We start from the raw sequence: 19,047 nt of genomic DNA on the forward strand, positions 1-19,047 counted from the left end.
AGTTAGGTCTGACCAGTGACTGATTCACCACCTGCCTGCCCAGAGCCTACCCTGAACGACTTTGTGCTCCAGTGTGTGGCTAGTGCTATTCTGAATCTAGAGGGACATATGTATATTCCATATAGGTGCAGTTACAGCAATTTAACTTTTGATATTTGGGGGCAATTCCAGTGGGCTACTCACTTTGAACCTTTAGAGAATTTTAAATAAAAAATAAGCTAAAAGTTGATTTTTTTTCTAGGAAATGTTTTGCCTCAAGCAGAGGCACAAGCTTCAAAGAGAGTATAGTTTTGTGGTTGTCAGGCTCTGAAGTCAAACTCGACCAATTCCTTGTTGGTTGTGTGACCTTCAGCCTCATGAGGCCTTGACTTTCTTATCTATGAACTGACGGTTATAATCAGGAATGATATGAGGTAGTGCTTGAGAAGCACTGCTGCTTTATTATTTTATTACTTAAAGATGTAGTCTTTTGGCCAAGAAACACAGTGATATCAATATTTATGATTGATGAAAAGTTTATCTTTACGCTTCGCTTCAAAATACCATTCTCTAGCCCACTGAGCAGTAACTAAATACAGAGAAATGTTAGGTACAAATCGAAAGGAAGTCCAAACACAGTATTCCTGGTTCAGCCATAGTTTCCCCTCACTTTTTCCCTGTGTCTAACTTTTCCTGTGTTTTCTAGATGAAGAACACAGGTCTGGGGAGTTCCCCTGTGGCTCAGCAGAAATGAACCTGACTAGTATCCATGATGATTGATCCCTGGCCTCGCTCAGTGGCTTAAGGATTTGGCATTGAGGTGAACTGTGGTGTAGTAGATCGCAGGCGTGTGGCTGGGATCTGGCATTGCTGCAGCTGTGGTGTAGGCTGGCAGCTGTAGCTACAATTTAACCCCTAACCTGGGAACTTCCATATGCCTCACCCGGCCCCTAAAAAAAAAAAGTACATTTTTAGTTTCTTCTGTGGTGCAGCAGATTAAGAATCTGACTGCAGTGGTTTGGGTCAATGTAGAAACTTGGGTTCAATCCCTGGCCTGGTGCAGTGGGTTAAAGGATCTGGTGTTGCTGGTAGCTGAGGGTTAGGTCACAGCTGCAGGATGGATTCAACCCCTGGCCCAGGAACTTCCATATGCTGCTGTGCAGCCACTTAAAAGAAGAGAAAGAAAGAGAGAGGGAGAAAGAGAAAGAAAAGGAAGAAGAAGAAAGAAAAGAAAAAGAGGAAGGAAAGAAGAAAGGAAGATACACACATATGCCTAAAGCAATCAGACTAATCCTGTGAAAAGATGATTGAACTCTGGGAAAGTATCATCAAGAAGAAGATCGAGATTAGAAAGGTTAATTCTCAAAATTAAGCTTAATGAGGAAAGTTTTCTCTTGCTTTTTTTTCTTTTGGCGGCACCCATGAAAGTTCCCCAGTTCAGGGATCAAATCTGAGCTGCAGCTGCAGCTGCAGCCCACACCACAGCTGCAGCAATACCAGATCCCCAACCCACTGGGCTGGGCTGGGGATCGACCTTTGCTGCCACAGAGACAACACTGGATTCCCAATCCACTGAGTGCAGTGGGAACTCTAAGGAACTTCCACTTTAATTAATGTGGTCATTACTTATACTAAAGCTATATTTTACAAGTATTAAAATTTTCATTTAAAAGTTTAGCCTATTGTCACTTCTGATCAAAGCATAAAATCGTAAATATATTTAACTTTTAGAATTGAACTATAAGTGGTGCTTCATACACAAGCAAATTATTTGCATCTTATGTGGATATAACAGGAATAAAGATATTAGGAATATGAAATACAAAATTGTATACTGTTTCCCAGAGTTTTCTTTTCTTTTTTGTCTTTTTTGTCTTTTTGTCTGTTGTTGTTGTTGTTGCTGTTGTTGCTACAGAGTTTTCCACACAGACTTTTTTTTCCTGTTTATACAAGCAAAAGATCTCATCGCTAAAAGTAGGATGATGAGTGAGTGAAGATTAGCACAAAATTTAAATTTATCTTGAATAAATAGAATAGAAATCTTAATAATAGCTAACATTTGCTAAACACCATTTTATTTGCCACACACTGTGCTAAGTGCTTTACATGTATTATTTTGTTTAATGCTTGTGACAGTAACTGACATAGTAAGAAATATTAAGAAAGGAGAAGAGAAATTCCCGTTGTGGCACAGCGGACATGAATCCGACTAGTATCCATGAGGATGTGGTTCGATCCCTGGCCTTGCTCAGTGGGTTAAGGATCTGGCATTGCCGTGATGTGGTGTAGATCACCCATGCAGTTTGGATCCCACATTGCTGTGATTGCGGCTCTGATTCCACCCCCAGCCTGGGAACTTCCATATGCTGTGGGTGCGGCCCTAAAAAAGAGGTTATTTCTAGGGCATTTCTAGGACTGCTTCTGCGGCATATGGAGGTTTCCAGGCTAGGGGTCGAATCAGAGCTGTAGCCACCGGCCTACGCCAGAGCCACAGCAACGAGGAATCCGAGCCGCGTCTGTGACCTACACCACAGCTCACAGCAACGCCAGATCCTTAACCCACTGAGCAAGGCCAGGGATCGAACCCGAAATCTCATGGCTCCTAGTTGGATTCGTTAACCACTGAGCCCCAACGGGAACACCGAAAAAAATTTTTTTTAAAAATTGAAATAAAAATTAACAGTATACTGTAATTTTGTTTGAAGAGAAATTAAAAGTTGCATTTGATAAAGAGGTTGAGTATAAGATAAATGTGCAATTGGGGTGGAAATGCTATAAAATTGGGTTGTGTTGATTGTTGTACAACTATAAATAAAATTCATTGAGTAATTTAAAAAAAAAGATAAATGTGCAGAACCCAAAAGCTCTGTGTTAACAATAATTGACTACAAATGAAAATGTCTTTTGGAGGAGGTCAAGAAGAGGACATGACCACCAGTTGACCTGTGAGCTGGACCCAGACAATCAGAGGTCCCTCATCCTTCTCCATCCTTGAAATATATGTTCTGCCCACAGTTGCCACAGCCAGAACCATTTCAAGGAGGCAGCCTTGAGAGAGCAATATGTTGTTGAGACTATCTGGACGGTATGTGGGACTGAACACCGTTCAGGCTGTTACACAAACTCAAGATTCTTTCAGGCAGATACAGAGATCTTCTCAACTTGCAGCCACTGGCGACAGGCCTCGTAAATGAAGTTCCCTTGCTTATTACAACTGCCCACTAGGAACCTGGAGTGGCTGCCTCTCTCTTCTCTCCTGGCCCTCTGTGTTCAGGAGCTATTTTCAGATTTCGCCAGGGAAATCCTAAGTTTGTGAACCAATAATGTCCCCAGAATGATAGTCACACAACTTGTAAAAACTTAGGAACAAAAGAAGAAACGAAACAGGGTCTACATGAATAAAGCTATAAAATTTCATGAAAAGACATAAAAGCAAAGTCTAAAAAAGAACTATGTACCATCATTCCAGGTGAAAAGCCTTGATATCAATAAAATGGCATTCTTCCTAAAATTAATAATTTTGAAGTGATTAAAAGCTCAATGAATTTTGGGGGTGGAAAATTAGATAAAGTAATTTTATCAGTTTGTTTGGAATAACAAATACCAAGAATAGGCAAGAAAATTATGAGAAAAAAGTGAGGGGAAACTTACCAGTTGAATCAAAGACTCAGGAAAAATACTAAGTAATTGTTTTAAGCACTGAGTTTTGGGATGTATTGTTATACAGAAATAACTGCTTAAGAGAGGCATTACAGCTCCTATATCCTGACTCAGTTATACTCACCAGCTTCTGATGGCTGGGGAAATTGGGGTCGTGGTAAAAGTAAAAAAAAAAAAAAGGAAAAGAATACTATAGTAGGACGTAGAAGCTTTATGATTAGAAGGATAAATGATAAGATCAATGCAAATAGCAGTGGCAAGATTATAAATAGAATATGTTCTTTCAAAAATTTTATTTTGTTTTTATTAATGTATAGTTGATTTATAATGTTTCTTCAGTTTTTATTGTACAGCAAAGTGACCCAAAATAGCTACATGCATTTGTTTAAGTATTGTCTGTGGCTACTTTTTTGCTCCAACAGCAAAGCTGAGTGGTTGAAACAGGGACCCTGTGGCCTGAAAAGCTGAAAGTGCTTATCATCTGGCCCTTTATAGGAAGAGTTTACTGACCCCAGCTCTAGGCTGACAATTACTTCTGCAGCATGGAGTTCCCACAGTGCAGTTCCTAGTAAAAGGAGGGGGCAGACATGGGGAAAGGAGCAATACACCTCTTCTTAAGTCTATGTATCTCACCCTTCTATTCCCTTCTCAGACTAAGATAGCAAAGGGGAAAAGACCCAGACCCTCAGCAGATTTAACCCTTCAAAGTCAGAGAAATCAGAGTGGTACATGCTCAATTGCCTCCTATCGTGGGAGTGAGATTGGAGGCTTAAGACAGTACAATGTCCAAGTAATTCATTTAAGTGTCAGACATGCAGTCTGTCTCAATTTCAGGCTATGTCGATTGAATTGTTTCCCAAATGAAGCCGAGTTTTTAGTATCATGCTTATTCAGTGGCATTTCTTTTGGTAATGGGAACTAAAAAATAATTATATTTTTAAAGTAGATACAAGGCAAAAAATAGACCTAAGTATGAATTTTAATAAGCAGTGATTCCAATTGTAGTTCTTTCACTTTTATAGTTACAGTGACTGTCCAGACAATTACAGATTCATAGTGGTTGATAATAGGACTGTCATGTATATCAGCAGAAACACCAAATGTTTAGTCCTGACAGATCATTATGCAGGTATTCAGGGCATATAAGCTAAAGTTCCTGTGAGAATGCTCACCTTTGCATTTCCTGACGTCCACATTTTAATTTGTATCCTGGGCATTGCATTAACATTTTTCTTTGCATTTAGTTTCCTTTTAAACATGAGAACAAAAGAAAAATCTTAATATCCCAGTCTCTCAGGGAAATCAACAGATTCCACATAATAGCTGTATCGAGGGTCTTAAGTGTTTTATATTTTCAATCTTTGGAACATAGGGGAAGAGATTTGGTTTCTTTTATTCATATCTCTAATGGATTAAAAGTATTGTGCTCAGAGTTCACTTAAATTTTTTTCTTTTACTGCCAGAAATAAACAAAAGAGAACAAAGAACTTCAATCAAGAAAAGAAAATTTAATACAGTTTAGAGACAAACTTGGAAACCCAGTTTTGAGTGATTAAAAGACATTACATGGATACTTTAAAAAGGCAATCTTCTTGGAAAAGGGCCTGGAATGATGATGTCATCTACTGTGATAACTGAAAGAGAGCACAGGTGAAGTGAGAAAAGCAAAGAGCTCAGTTTACAGGGGAGTATGAGGTATTATGTTAAATGAACATTTTAAAAATGTGGAAATACTTGTTCCAGAACCTTCCATATAGTAGGTATTCAACATATATTTATTTTCTTCCTCCCCTTTCAAGTAGACACTGTGTGTTGTCTAGTCTTCATTCCACTTTCTTTAAGGTAGGATCCTGATTGTGTTGAGGCTGGCAATGTGCCAAACCCTAGGGGCTGGGTCATGAGGTGCTTCAACTGATCTTAGCCTTGTTCCCAGCTTTCCCAGCTTCCTTTGAAGGAGGTCTCCTTGGCCCTGGACCAATTCGGGCCGAGGAGACCTATGAGGGATTCTGTTGGGGTGGAGCCTTTGATTTTCTTATAAAAGGGAGAGGACAGAGCTAGTCACATGAAAATTTCCTTTTTTCTTTTTCTTCAGGTAGGCAGACTTAAGAATACTCTCTTGGAGTTTGGAGTTCATAGATGCAAACTATTGCATTTGGAATGGATAAGTAATGAGATTCTGCTGGATAGTCCAGGGAATTATATCTGATCACTTGTGATAGAACATGATGGAGGATAATGTGAAAAAAAGAATATATTTTGAATATCTTTCTATCTATCTATCTATCTATCTATCTATCTATCTATCTATATCACTGGGTCACTGCTGTACAGCAGAAATTGACAGAACATTATAAATCAACTGTAAGAAAAAATGTTTTTAAAAAAGAATGCTCCCTTGGCCAGCTCTGTTATAAGATAGGATGCATAGCATTTAGTGATTTATGTTGCATTTGAAAAAAACCCTAAAGAAATGTTTTTCGAATTATGACCTTAACCCAATTATTCAAGTCACCGGGGTTGGTATCTCTGGTTTGAAGCCAGGAATATGCCCTTTAAATATGTGCTTTGGGTCATTCCTATGCACCCTTAAGTTTGATATCTACTTGTCTAAAACCTGAGGTAGACAGTTCTTTAGAATTTGTTTGTTTAAAAAGTTATAATATGTTTTGATTTGGATATGCATTCCAATTTTAGCTTTGGACTTGGCTATCAGATCCAGAAAATGAGGTTTATGGAGAAGTTATTGTTTAGAACCACAGAGTAAAGCCCTGGTTCTCTGACCATTTTGAGAAATATTCAAGTCAAGAATTTGCAGCTAAAGACAGAGGAGAAACGAGGATCCTCTCCTGAACTAGGGCTTTGATAATCTTTCTCCTTTCCTAAAAGGTTAAAACCTATTTACACTCCCTTGAGTAATTCTCAGAGATTCCTGAAATACTAAGAGCCCATATAATCATTTTAAGGAACAAAACAAAACCAGCAATAACAATAGAACATTTTAAGTTTTTTTTTTTTGGAGCCTAGGTTACCTTTTCAGGTGTCTGCAATTTGTTTGGTTCAAGACATGGCATCTCGTCAAAATGACAAAATGACAAATGACACGGCGGCTTGACAGGAAATGACAAAACACTCTCTAGATAGGCCAGGCTCCTTAGCTGAAAGCTTTATCATCAGTTACATGGGATTTTAACTTTTAAGAAGGAAAAGTTAACAGGCATTATGAGGTGCCTATAGACACCTCCACATTCCCTCAAAGTCAATCCTGCCTTAGAATACCCTTCAACACCAGGAAGATAAGCAGTTGTATCCCCCTGGATGTAAGGCTTCCTGATGCCCTTTCAGCTGAAGTTCCTGGACTCAATACAGGCATTTTTCTCTTCAGGGCCAGGCTAGTCTCCCATTCTCTCATTACTTCCCTTCTCTTTCTTCATAGCAATCCTACTAGCCTGGAAATGTATGTATGTATGTATGTATTTTGATTTTTATCTTTTTGATTATTAATATGTATTTTTTTAAATTTCCCCAATACATTATCTTTTTTCCTACTGTACAGCATGGTGACCCAGTTATACATACATGTATACATTCTTTTTTCTCACATTTTCATGCTCCATCATAAGTGACTGGAAATATATTTAATATGAGAATAAAGAACACCTCAGTCTCAGAAAAATGCTTAGCACCAAAACTTTGGGGCAAGCTCTTCAGTGTTTACAGGGTGTTTTGTTTGTTTGTCTTTCTTTTTTCTTTTTCCAGTTTTCTTCATCTGAGGAACACCAGGCACCTTTTTCCCACCTCGTGCAGTCTGGGCATCCCTTCCCAAGAGAGACGTCTCACTGCCTCTTCAGCTGCCCAGAATCACTGGTGGGAGATTCCCACCCTCCAGTCCTGAAGGAGGCCACAGGATGTGATTATGGGAGGACCAGATTATGGGATGTGATTATAGGAGATTCCCAGAGTCTGTCCAAGCAAGTGACTTTTTATGATAACCAGGGATTCCAGTTCTGGGAACTTGCTTAAAAATGAAATAAATTAAAATGTGTTAGAGGAAATCTTGTTACAAAAAAATAAGAATAAAATATAACCAGTGGAAAAATACAAAAATGGGAAAATGTTCAGTTACACTAGATTTTTTAATTGCTCCCTGAAGATTTTACTATTTTCTTTTTCTTTTAAAAAATGCTTCCAGAGTTCCCGTTGTGGCTCAGTGGTTAACGAATCCAACTAGGAATCATGAGGTTGCAGGTTCGATCCCTGGCCTTGCTCAGTGGGTTAAGGATCTGGTGTTGCCATGAGCTGTTGTGTAGGTAGCAGACACAACTCGGATCCTGCCTTGATGTGGCTCTGGTGTAGGCCAGCGGCTACAGCTCCGGTCAGACCCCTAGTCTGGGAACCTCTATATGCTGTGGGTATGGCCCTAGAAAAAAAAAAAATGCTTCCTTCTAGTTTAATTGAGATATAATTGACATTCAATTATAAGTGTATAAGTTTAAGGTGTACAGCATGATTTGACTTACATACATCATAAAACGACTGCTACAGTAAGTTTAGTGAACAACCATCGTCTTATATAGATACATTAAAAAATAGAAAAAAAATATTTTTCCTTGTGATGAGAACACAGGATTTACTCATAATAGCTTTCATCTATAACACACAGCAGCGTTATTAATTATATTTATCATGTTGTACATTATATCCCTTGTACGTTTTTTATCTTATGACCAGAAGTTTGTACCTTTTGATCACCTTCCTCCTCCCCATCTCTGGTAACCATGAGTCTGATCCCCCCCCCCTTTTTTTTTTTTTTGCCTTTTGTCTTTTTAGGGCTGCGTCTTCGGCATATGGAGGTTCCCAGGCTAGGGGTTGATTCGGAGCTGCAGCTACCTGTCTACATCACAGCCACAGCCATGTGGGATCTGAGCTGTGTCTGCAACCTACACCACACCTCAGGGCAATGCCAGATCCTTAACGCACTGAGCGAGGCCAAGGATCAAATCTGCATCTTCATGGATACTAGTTGGTTTCGTTAACCACCGAACCATGACGGGAACTCCTGACCACTTTTTTAATGAAAAAATTTTTTTTTTAAGCATAATTGTCCTGCAACACTATGTTAATTCCTGTTACACACACAGGAATTCAGTATTTCTATAGATTTCAAAATGATCACCATGATAATTCATTTCCATCTTCCCCATACAAACATATAACCATATTATCCCACACTGTGCATTCCATACCCATGACTAGATTTCTTATAATGCAAGTTAACACAACCTAAAGTATCTCGTATTATTCGGTTAGGATGCCCTGAAATTAGATGGAAGATGTGAGGGCCTGAGGAATTTTGCTGACTCCAGACCATGTAACTGGGGTCCCTGAATGTTCAGGAAAGCATCTCCCTGCCCAGTTTCTGCAGTTGGAGGATTACTGTTCTTAATGAGAGGTACGTCATGTGGGTGGATGGGTGAAGCCGACTGCTGTAGGAATGAAGCATTTACATTGAACAATAGCATCGGCCTCTATTGGTTTTCTCCCAGGAGTGTGACATGAGGCAAGCAAGATTTTAGGTGGATTCCTCTGTCCATGGTGTGCTGAGTGAAGAGGAGAACCGGCAGTGGGATCAGTTTAAAGGGCTGGGTTTCTTTCCGACAGGGAGTGATGAGGGCCTGCCTTACATATTGGAAGAAGCAGTGGAGAAGGGAGGGTGTTTTGTCATTCTTCCAAATAATTCCAGGCCTCACAGCTCTGTGGGAGCTGTTCTTTGGTGGTCAAATATCCTTTACCATCATTTGTTCACGCGCAGGTGACCTTTTGACAATAGGCGTTCAAATGCATTCCTGTTGGGGCAGCTGTGCCTACCAGATGGGTCTGCTTTTAGGGTCTGTATCTTAGGAAACCCTCTAGGAGCCCCTCTTCTTCCTCTTCTCTGATAGCCCTCTCTTTCACCATTCCACCAGTATTGTCATGTTATAGGATACTCCCTACATACTAAGAACACCTGTGATGCGAACTCACCATTGAGTTTCCAGGTTGTTTCTTGGAAAACTGTGGGTGTCTTTTCCAAATTGGACTTTCAGGATGTATGAGGAAGAGCCCTGAAGAAATGATGCTAATAGGCAATACTTGCTGTGAGTTGTAATGTGCCAGGCATTGGGTGTAGGACTTTAACTCTTCTAATCTTCACACCCTTTGGTATTAGGTAATACCTTTGTCCCTGTTTCACAGATGCAAAAACTGAGACTTAGGGGAAGTCTCGAGGTCACAGGCTGAGAGGTGGAGTCTGGGACAGAAACCAAAGTGTGACTAACTCCAGAGCCTGACTTGGTGTGGGACAAGGTTTTCATCAAGGGATCTGGAGGTGTGGGCTAGAAATGCAAACTAGCCCTTTACGGGGAGTAGGTACTTAAAGATAACAGTATAAGGAATGAAGAATAATGAATAGTTGAACATCTATTGTGCACCAGGTTCTACAACTTATTTAATTTTTGCAATAGACTAAAGAGCTAGTTAAATTCCTGTTTTAACAAATAGGCAAACTGAAGCTCAGAAAGGTTAGGGAAATTACTTTAAGATTATGACTCTAGTAACATGCAAAGTCAGGACTAGATTCAAACCCAAGAATTCTGCAAAGGTGGTACACTTTTTACATGATGAGTGAACACTGGGTTCTTGTGTATTCTGATTCGTGTAATATGCTTAGTGTTGAGGCTACTCCGTAATCTAGACTCACAGGTTTTCTGAAGTGTTATCTTAAGATTTTCCGAATCAGAATTGCTTCTGATGCTTGATAAAAATGCACATCTCTGGACCCAGTTAATCAGAATCTCTGGAGAAAGGGGCTGAGGGATCTATATTTCTCAGAAGCCCCTACTTGGTCCCTGGTGACCAAGTTCCAAGAGTAAGAATAGAAGCAAGAGATCTGAAAGTTGTCCTCTGGTGTTGCTGCCACATCCCATTGGCCAAAACGAGTCACAAAGCTGCCCAGATTCAAGGGGAGGGGCAGTAGTCTACCTCTTGATGGAAAAAAAATGCAAAGTGAAATTTCAAGGTCACATTGCAAAGGATAGAAGGAGGGACAGCATTTTGTAATCATTTTTGTACTTTGTTACCAGTGGGAATCCCACCAAGCCTTAGGCTTGGCAGTACCCCTCTTTTGCTTGGCATAATCCTATCCTGAATACAGATGATACAAAGGGTGCTGATGTGCTTGGTTTTGTAAACAAAAGAGTGGATTTTGTAATGAGATGGGAAGAGACTGTGGAAATCTTTTGTACTATAACAATTTCGCCACATTTCTCATAGCACAGAGCTAAAGCCTTTTTAAACTTAAATATGTATTTTACACTTTTTAAACAAAACGGCAACCGTTCCAAATCTGTTATCCTCTTTTGTGATAAGTGGCTATTAGTAGTATGCTACCCTGCAGAAAGTTTTTGAAAATATAAACACAATTTATGCTGCAAGTTTAAAGTGATGTTTTAACAATGAAGGCGAAAGTAATTGGTTTTCCATAGAAATTCCTGCTATGAACAAAGCATTTTGAAATTATATGTTTGGAAATATTTCCGTTGTTATTTTATTGTCAAAGAAACATAAATGTGTCGCAAAATTTCTTATATCTAAACTGTTAAAAAATTGGAAACTACGAGTTCCCTTGTGGTGAAGCAGGCTCGGGTCACTGCTGTGACATGGGTTTGAGCCCTTGCCTGGGAAATTTTACATGCTGTGAGCATGGCCCCTCAAAAAATTTGAAATGAAATTTTCAGTCTAGTTATAAACATGCTTCAAATAGAGAGTTTGGAAACTGATAATAATTTTTAAAATGTAATACTTTCTGATTCATTAACAAGGAAATAGGTATATCAGAAAAAAAAGAAAATTAGTCGTATTTTGACCAAAAAATATTGAAAATTGGTAGACTAAATTGAAAATTAAACTCCAGGATTTACAACAAATGCTAAGTTTTTCCATGTAGCACTGAGCATTTGTGCAAGGAACTTTTGGCAAATGACAACCATTAAAACTCAGTGACATCACAAAATGTTGACCTAAGGTTTAGAAATATAAGAAAGTATTATTACTGGCAGGGTCCCTTCTGCTCAGTATCATTTGAGCCAACATGAAACCGAGTTCTCCTTAGGAGTGAAGGAAAGCTTTATTCCTTGATTAGAGAATTGGAGAGGTGTGAGCACCAGCTCTAGCGCCCGCTTTCTCCCCAGTACGCTGCAGGTGGGGCTGGTTTATAGGGATCTTTCGGGGGGAGGGGCATGGTTCTCCCAGGTCTGCCAGCTGTGCGGCTCAGGGCTCCAGACTGAAGTGCCAGGTGCCGGGTCTCTGCACACAGCCTGCCGCTGCCATCGTGAAGTGCAGAGCTCTTAGGGCAGCATCTCTGCAGCACCTCCAGAGCTGAAGTGTAGGGCGCAGCTTTTTCCCCCTGAGGAACTCTGATCTGAAGTGCCCAGTGCGAGGCCTCTGGATGCGGCCCTCTGTACGCAAGTGAAATTAGACTACACCAAAGAAAAACCAGGTTAGACTTTATTTCATTACACAGATTCTATTTTCTTTCTCTCAGGAACTGTTAATGGGCTTTGCTAGTGACAGTGAATTTCGTTCCTTTGTGTGCACTAAAATCATTTATGTTCGTGTTAAAGCTTTAGTGTGAACATAATGTTCTGAGAAACAGGAAAAGCAATTTTTAAATTTATTTAAAAATATAGCCCTCATTATCTTTTTCAAATTTGATTTTATATTTTTACCTTTCACAATTAACAAAGACTAATAGGGGAGTTCCCGTCGTGGCGCAGTGGTTAACGAATCCGACTAGGAATCATGAGGTTTCGGGTTCGGTCCCTGCCCTTGCTCAGTGGGTTAAGATCTGGCGTTGCCCTGAGCCGTGGTGTAGGTTGCAGACGCGGCTCGGATCTTGTGTTGCTGTGGCTCTGGCGTAGGCCGGGGGCTACAGCTCCGATTCAGCCCCTAGCCTGGGAACTTCCATATGCCGTGGGAGCCGCCCAAGAAATGGCAAAAAGACAAAACAAACAAACAAACAAAACAAAACAAAACACGCAAAGTCTAATAGGATGGTGGAGACATGGATAAAAAAATATCACATACATTAAGTTGGCTATTATCATAAAAACAGAAAATAACAAGTGTTGGTGAGGATGTGGAGAAATTACAACCCTGGTGCACTGCTGGTGGGAATGCAAAGTGGTACAATTGCTATGGAAAGTACCATGGTGGTTCCTCAAAAAGTTAAACGTAGAATTACCATACGATCTAGCACTCAATTTCTAGAAGTTTCAATCCCAAAATAATTGAAAACAGGGATCAGATATTTGTGTAATAACTTTGGGAATTCTGCCAGAACTGGAGACATGCCCTTGGACTTAATGATCTATAAGTTTGTATAATTTGCTAGGGTTTCAAAACTTATTTGTTTTTCTACCTTTTGTTTCCCAGTCTTGAAAGGTGGAATACTATGATTTTTTTTTTCACTATATAATCAGGATAAGCACTGTTAACTGCTATAAAAATAATCTCAACCTCTCTGTGGCCTAATACAAAAACAGCTTATTTCTTGTCTACAGGTAGATGTAGAACATTCCATTTTTTTTTATTTCATTACTTTCAATTTGTGGATTCTTTGATCGCTTTGGAAGAACAGAGAGAGCAGGAATGATATTGCAAGGGCTTGAGGCCCAAGCCTTGAAAGTAGCCTTTTTTGAGTTCTATCTTCATTTCTTTGACCAGGATTGGTCACATGACTCCAGACTAAGTCTGTGAGATGCTGGGAAATGTAGTTTCCCTGAATTCTCAGGGAGCATTAAAGGGATTATTATTTAGCTAGTCTCTGTCACAACGTTAAAAAGAAATAAAAAAATAAAAACAAAAACATGATTTTTTTAAAAAAGATTTAAGCTATTTTATGAGGATTCAAATGAGGAGACATAATAAATGGATGAAGAAATTAGGACAATGGGAGAATGAAAGTGACAGGGTTTTTTTTAGATTTTAGATTTAGATTTTTTTTGTTTGTTTGTTTTTGTTTTTATGGCTGCACTCTGGGCATATGAAGTTCCCAGGCCAGGAATCTGAGCTGCAGCTGTGCCTGAGCCATAGCTGTGGGAAAGGCCGGATCCTTGAACTCACTGTGCTGGGTGGGGGATCAAACTCATGCCTCTGCAGTGACCTGAGCACCTGTGGTCAGAATTCTTAACCCACTGGGCCACAGTGGGAACTCCTGAGAGATATTTTGCACTAAGAATTTATGTTGTATGAGCTTGAAATCTTTTTATTATTTATCATACAACTGTAGTTGCTATTCCTTTCCTCACGGTGCCAGTTCAGAATCCATACTCCAAAGTGACTTCCCTGTGCCTGAGTCAGACAAGACATTAAAGTGGAAATTCAGTTTAATGATGAGAGAATATGGCCAAACATGTTTTTGCTCTTGGTAGAAACCTAGGAAGCGGGAAACAGTCTGACACTGCCTTTCCCATTTTATAAAAAAACAGAGGCATAGAAACCTTAGTTAAGACTGTCATAAAGCAATTGTCATAATACTCAAGTTCCCAAGACAGATGGTCTGGGAGGGATTCCCTTAGCAAAGTTGTGTTGAGGGATCCTGAATTTCAGCTCACAAACTGACAGTATCCTTGATTGTGTGTCATGGCTTGTTATGATTAGAAAATGAATCTGAGCCAAATGCTCCATTTCTCTGGCAAGAGTCAAGGCCAAGTATGTCCTTGGGAAAGTCGACTTCTCTGAGCCTTTAGGTGAGTTTTCTTACCTATAAAATGAGACTCTCACAGGGACTTGAAGTTTGCTAAGAAATATTCAAAGGTAGCTAACTCAAAAGTTTCTGACACATAGTTCATAAATGTTTATTTTGAATTTATTTATTTATTTATTTGGCTGCTCCTGCATCACGTGGACATTCCTGGGCCAGGGCAAACCTGTGCCACAGCAGCAACCTCAGCCACTGCGGTGATAACGCTGAGTCCTTAACCGCTGCACCACAAGAGAAATCTGTTTATTCTAAGTGTTATTATAGTTGTCCCATATTTTCTAGTTATAGCCTACATTCCCATCTGATGTGGCGTTGGGTAGGCAAGGAGGATTAGATCATGGCTGCAGAGGGAGCAAACTCCATTTAAGCACATATTCTGGTCTTCAAACTCAGTGTTGAAGCACGTGATAGCTTGTTCTGCAATATGTGAAATTCCGATATTGATATTTCTAATCTTAAACATCACCAAGTTTTAAGTCAGTTTTTTTAGTCTTATAGGGTTGGGAGGGGAAAGAGTGGTGTGGGGGAGGGGCAGCATAAATAGACTTGTAGTCATAACGCAATGGGTATGTTTTGGGATATGGAGATAGGATGAGAGAATATGGCCAAACATGTATGAGCGATGACTTGGCCCAGTGTGATGTCCTGGGAGCTTGCTGGCAGGCATGACATGGAGCACATCAGGGCCCAAAGGGTCGCTTTTGTTCTCTCCTTCAAGTATTTTAGATCCACTTGCCAGGGATGATCTGAGCAGGAAAGGTTGGTCTCATGCCTGGAGCTGTCTCATCAGCTTTGTTCTACTATATTCCCATTTTCATACATCTGGGTTCAGGCCTATGTGCAGGGAAGAAGAAATTGCAAAGAAAGCCTTCAGCTTCTCTCTTATACAATATACGAGTGCAGTGGGGATTTATCCATCAGAATTGAGGAGTTCTTTTCACTTTGCTGGGTGTGGGATGGAAAGAATAAGATGTGCCATCTTATTTCGACTTTGTTCTTTGTTGTGGGATTTTATTGAAGCTTGAGGAGAAAACAAGTTTAGAACAAGCATTCCTGTCTGCATAATTAAGCTGAATTTAAGCCATTTAGAAACTGACTACTAGTCTTTTGCTGTCTGGAATTCATGTTGATGTAGGGGTTGAAAACCAAAAGTATGTGGATAGGCTTCATCGATTTTATGAATTAATGAAAGAAAACCCATGCACGTGTGTGTCTATATGCTTATTTCTGGCTTTCCATAAATTCTCCCAGATATCTGTGTCTTCCCCCACCCAAAATGTTGAGAGCCACTGGTTAATATGATATCTGTCTGGTAAGTCTGGACCTCACTCTTGGACATTGATACTATATTTTAGAGAGGGGATTAATACTATTATTTGTAGCTAATCCTATTTGTGTAACCCTACATATTTGTGTGGTATAATTTAATGAATTTCAGAATTTTGAATTAAAAAGAATGGGTTCAAATTCTGGCTCCTCTACTTCCTGATTGTGTGACTTTGGCCAAGTTATTTAAGCTCCATGTTCCTTCATTTCTTCAGCTGACCAAGGAATGATAATTCTTCCTTCTAAGCTTCTATCTTATAATGGGTTAAGGATCCAGCTTCGCCACAAGCTGTGGCGCAGGTGGCAGATGTGGCTCAGATCAGTGTTGCTATGGCTGTGGCATAGGCTGGCAGCTGCAGCTCTGATTTGACCCCTAGCCTGGGATCGTCCATATTCTGCAGGTGAGGCCCTAAAAAGAAAAAAATATTTTAAATTAATAAGTACTAGTTAGAAGAAAATAGAGAAAACAGATATACTCCTACTACCCAAACTCACTTTTAATTTGTATTGTGTCTTTCAAGTCTTATTTCCGTGGATAGGATTTTTTTTTAAAACAATCATAATTAGACTACACTTATAATCTCTTTAAAATGTCTTGTTTCTAGTGATGGTCACTGAAAAATTATTACTGTGTTGGAAATTAATATAACCTAAAATCCAACAATAAGGAAAATGGCTTAAATTATGTTTAAAAATGATCTGATCTACTTATAACTGTAGAGTAGATTTCTGAAGGTGGAATTTAAACAGCAAAAGTATGAGCCATTGTTTTAAAGCTCTTGAAATATAATCGGATCCACAAGTTGTGTTTTTCCAACTTTACATGATGCACTGAAACATAGAAAAATGTGTATAGAAAAATGCACACACCCATAAGCACAGCTCATTTCTAATCTATTTATTGCAACACAAACATCAGTTTACTTATGTTGTTACTGGTCCAGAAACACCCTCCTTCATGCTCCACCTCAGTCATTATTTCTCCTCAAGGGAAATCACCACCTTTTTGAGGGAAGTCATTTCTTTGCTTTTATTTATAGTTTTATCATTGAAGCGTACATCCCTAAATATCAGAGCTTGGTTTTGCCCTCTTTGAATATATATGTTGTCAGACAGTGTGTATTCTTTTTGGCTGGATGCTAATGTTTGGCTTTAGGTTTGTGAGATTCATTCTGGTTATTACATGTAGCTGGTAAATTGTTCATTTTCTTTGCCATAAAGTCTCCCAGTCTGGGCAACAATTATGAGCTGTGGTCTACTCTCATCACATTACAATACCTGAAGGGATTTTACATTTTTATATTTCTTTATGAAGAAGAGAAAGAAACATGGGGGTATCTAATTGAGACACTACAAATCTAAAAGAAGAAGTTGAGTGTATTATGTGTATGTACTTCACTTTTTATATGTGGAATGTTTTGTTATATGTGGAATTTATATGTTAGGGAAATAACTAATATATAACATATGGAAGATAATTTATGTTCTAAATTGTTGCTCCTTAGCTTGATAATACAAGGTCATACAGATGTGTGTGTGTGTACGCACGTGTGTGTGTTTCCTTGCACAACTATGAAAGCTGCTTCTTTTTTCCATGGAAAGAAAAAAAAATATTTTTTCCAGAAAAAAAATTCCTATCCCCTTTTAAAGTGTAAAAAATGTCTTTACATTTATAAACATTAATATGTTGATGGGACAAGTAGAAATTTACTTACAAAGTTAGACCAACAGTTGTAATCTTTTCTTCCATGAACAGAGATAATAGAAGATAAGATTTTTAAAAGTAAAATCCATCAAATTGTATATATTTGATTTAAAGAGAGAAACACAAAATTTTCACATTTATAAAGTACAGAGATTTTGAATCAGATACCTTCCTTATCTTCTATATGTCTTAAGCATCTTTATGTACTGACTCATTTAAAAATAAAAATAGACCTTACTTTAACTCATATGTTTGCAAAAGGAGACATGATGAATTTTAAGAAATAGCAGCATCTCACCATCATTCTCTCTTAATCTATGAAGAATGATTTTTTTTTGTATCTTTCACAACATCAAGGTCTAAATTAGAAGTGTCATTAAACAAGGGTCCAGCAACTTTGAGCACATTTCCAGACTGAGTTCACAAACGTGAAGAGGTGAACATACAAAGAAAGTCTCAGAGACTGTGCATCCGCTTCTGAAAAGCTGCCTTAGTACATGTCCTCGTTTGTGTGTCCACCTTGGACTCTAAGGGAAGAGGAACCAGGACTTTCTTTTTATTACCTGTATTTAAATAATTACTACAATCCTGGTTCATAGTGATCACTCAGTAAACATTTGGAAGTTACTACTGCAGGCTGTTGAATGCCGGCAGCCATCATCTGTGCAGATCAGATTTATTACAGCCTCTACAGCCTTCGGCAGGGGTTTTGGAAGACCTTCCTGACACCAAAAGGTCTTCTCACCACCACAGTGTTTGTTGACTTGAAGAGGAAAACCAAATAATCTTCTGATTTTGTTAATCCATTTTCGCTCATGATTCCAATGGCATCAAGACCCAAGATGAGGTAGTAATTAAAGTTTCCTGATTTCCATGGTGTAAGAAAGGAAATATATACTTGTTTTTCTTTTAAGAGAGGATGATCATGTCACCTGAGTTATAGAATAAAATTACACATAATCTCTCTCTCTTTTTTTTTTTTTTTTTGACTGAGTCCGAGGCATGCAGAAGTTCCTAGGCCAGGGATCGAACCTGTCAGAGCCGTGACCCAAACCACAGCAGTGCCAGTGCTGGATCCTTAACTGCTAGGCCACCAGGGAACTCCACACAAAACCGTCTTAATAGGAGAAATTCATTTCTGAAACTTAGATGTTCTGTGCAACAAATGTTGGCTTTCAGCTCATTCCCCATTACTTGAAATAGTAAATATAGGTATGATATACCCATCCCTCACCAATTTCCTTACATGGAACTAAAACAATTATTATGTATATTACTCACACACATAAATAACAGATTGTAAAATGCTTGCAATATTTCTTCCTGATCCCCAAACAGTAAAAATAATGGTTATAAATAGTTGTTTTGCATGCAGCATCACATTGCATGTCCTCTCTGTTAGCACTTTTCAGCTTTTAAAAAAGTCTCTCTGGAGTCTGACATTTTAGCAATTGCATTTGGAATTGCAGAATTTTCCTGCACATCATTTTGCTTAATGTGTTGTAATGAGTGTGGTGGTTAATTTTATCTGTCAACTTGACTGGGTTAACAGATGCCCAGATGGCTGAGAACACATTAT

Source organism: Sus scrofa, chromosome 8 (assembly GCF_054392235.1).
Source record: "Sus scrofa isolate SSC_HxYL_T2T_F1_AM1 chromosome 8, Sscrofa_HxYL_maternal_Yorkshire_Landrace_v2.0, whole genome shotgun sequence".
Taxonomy (NCBI): domain Eukaryota; kingdom Metazoa; phylum Chordata; class Mammalia; order Artiodactyla; family Suidae; genus Sus; species Sus scrofa.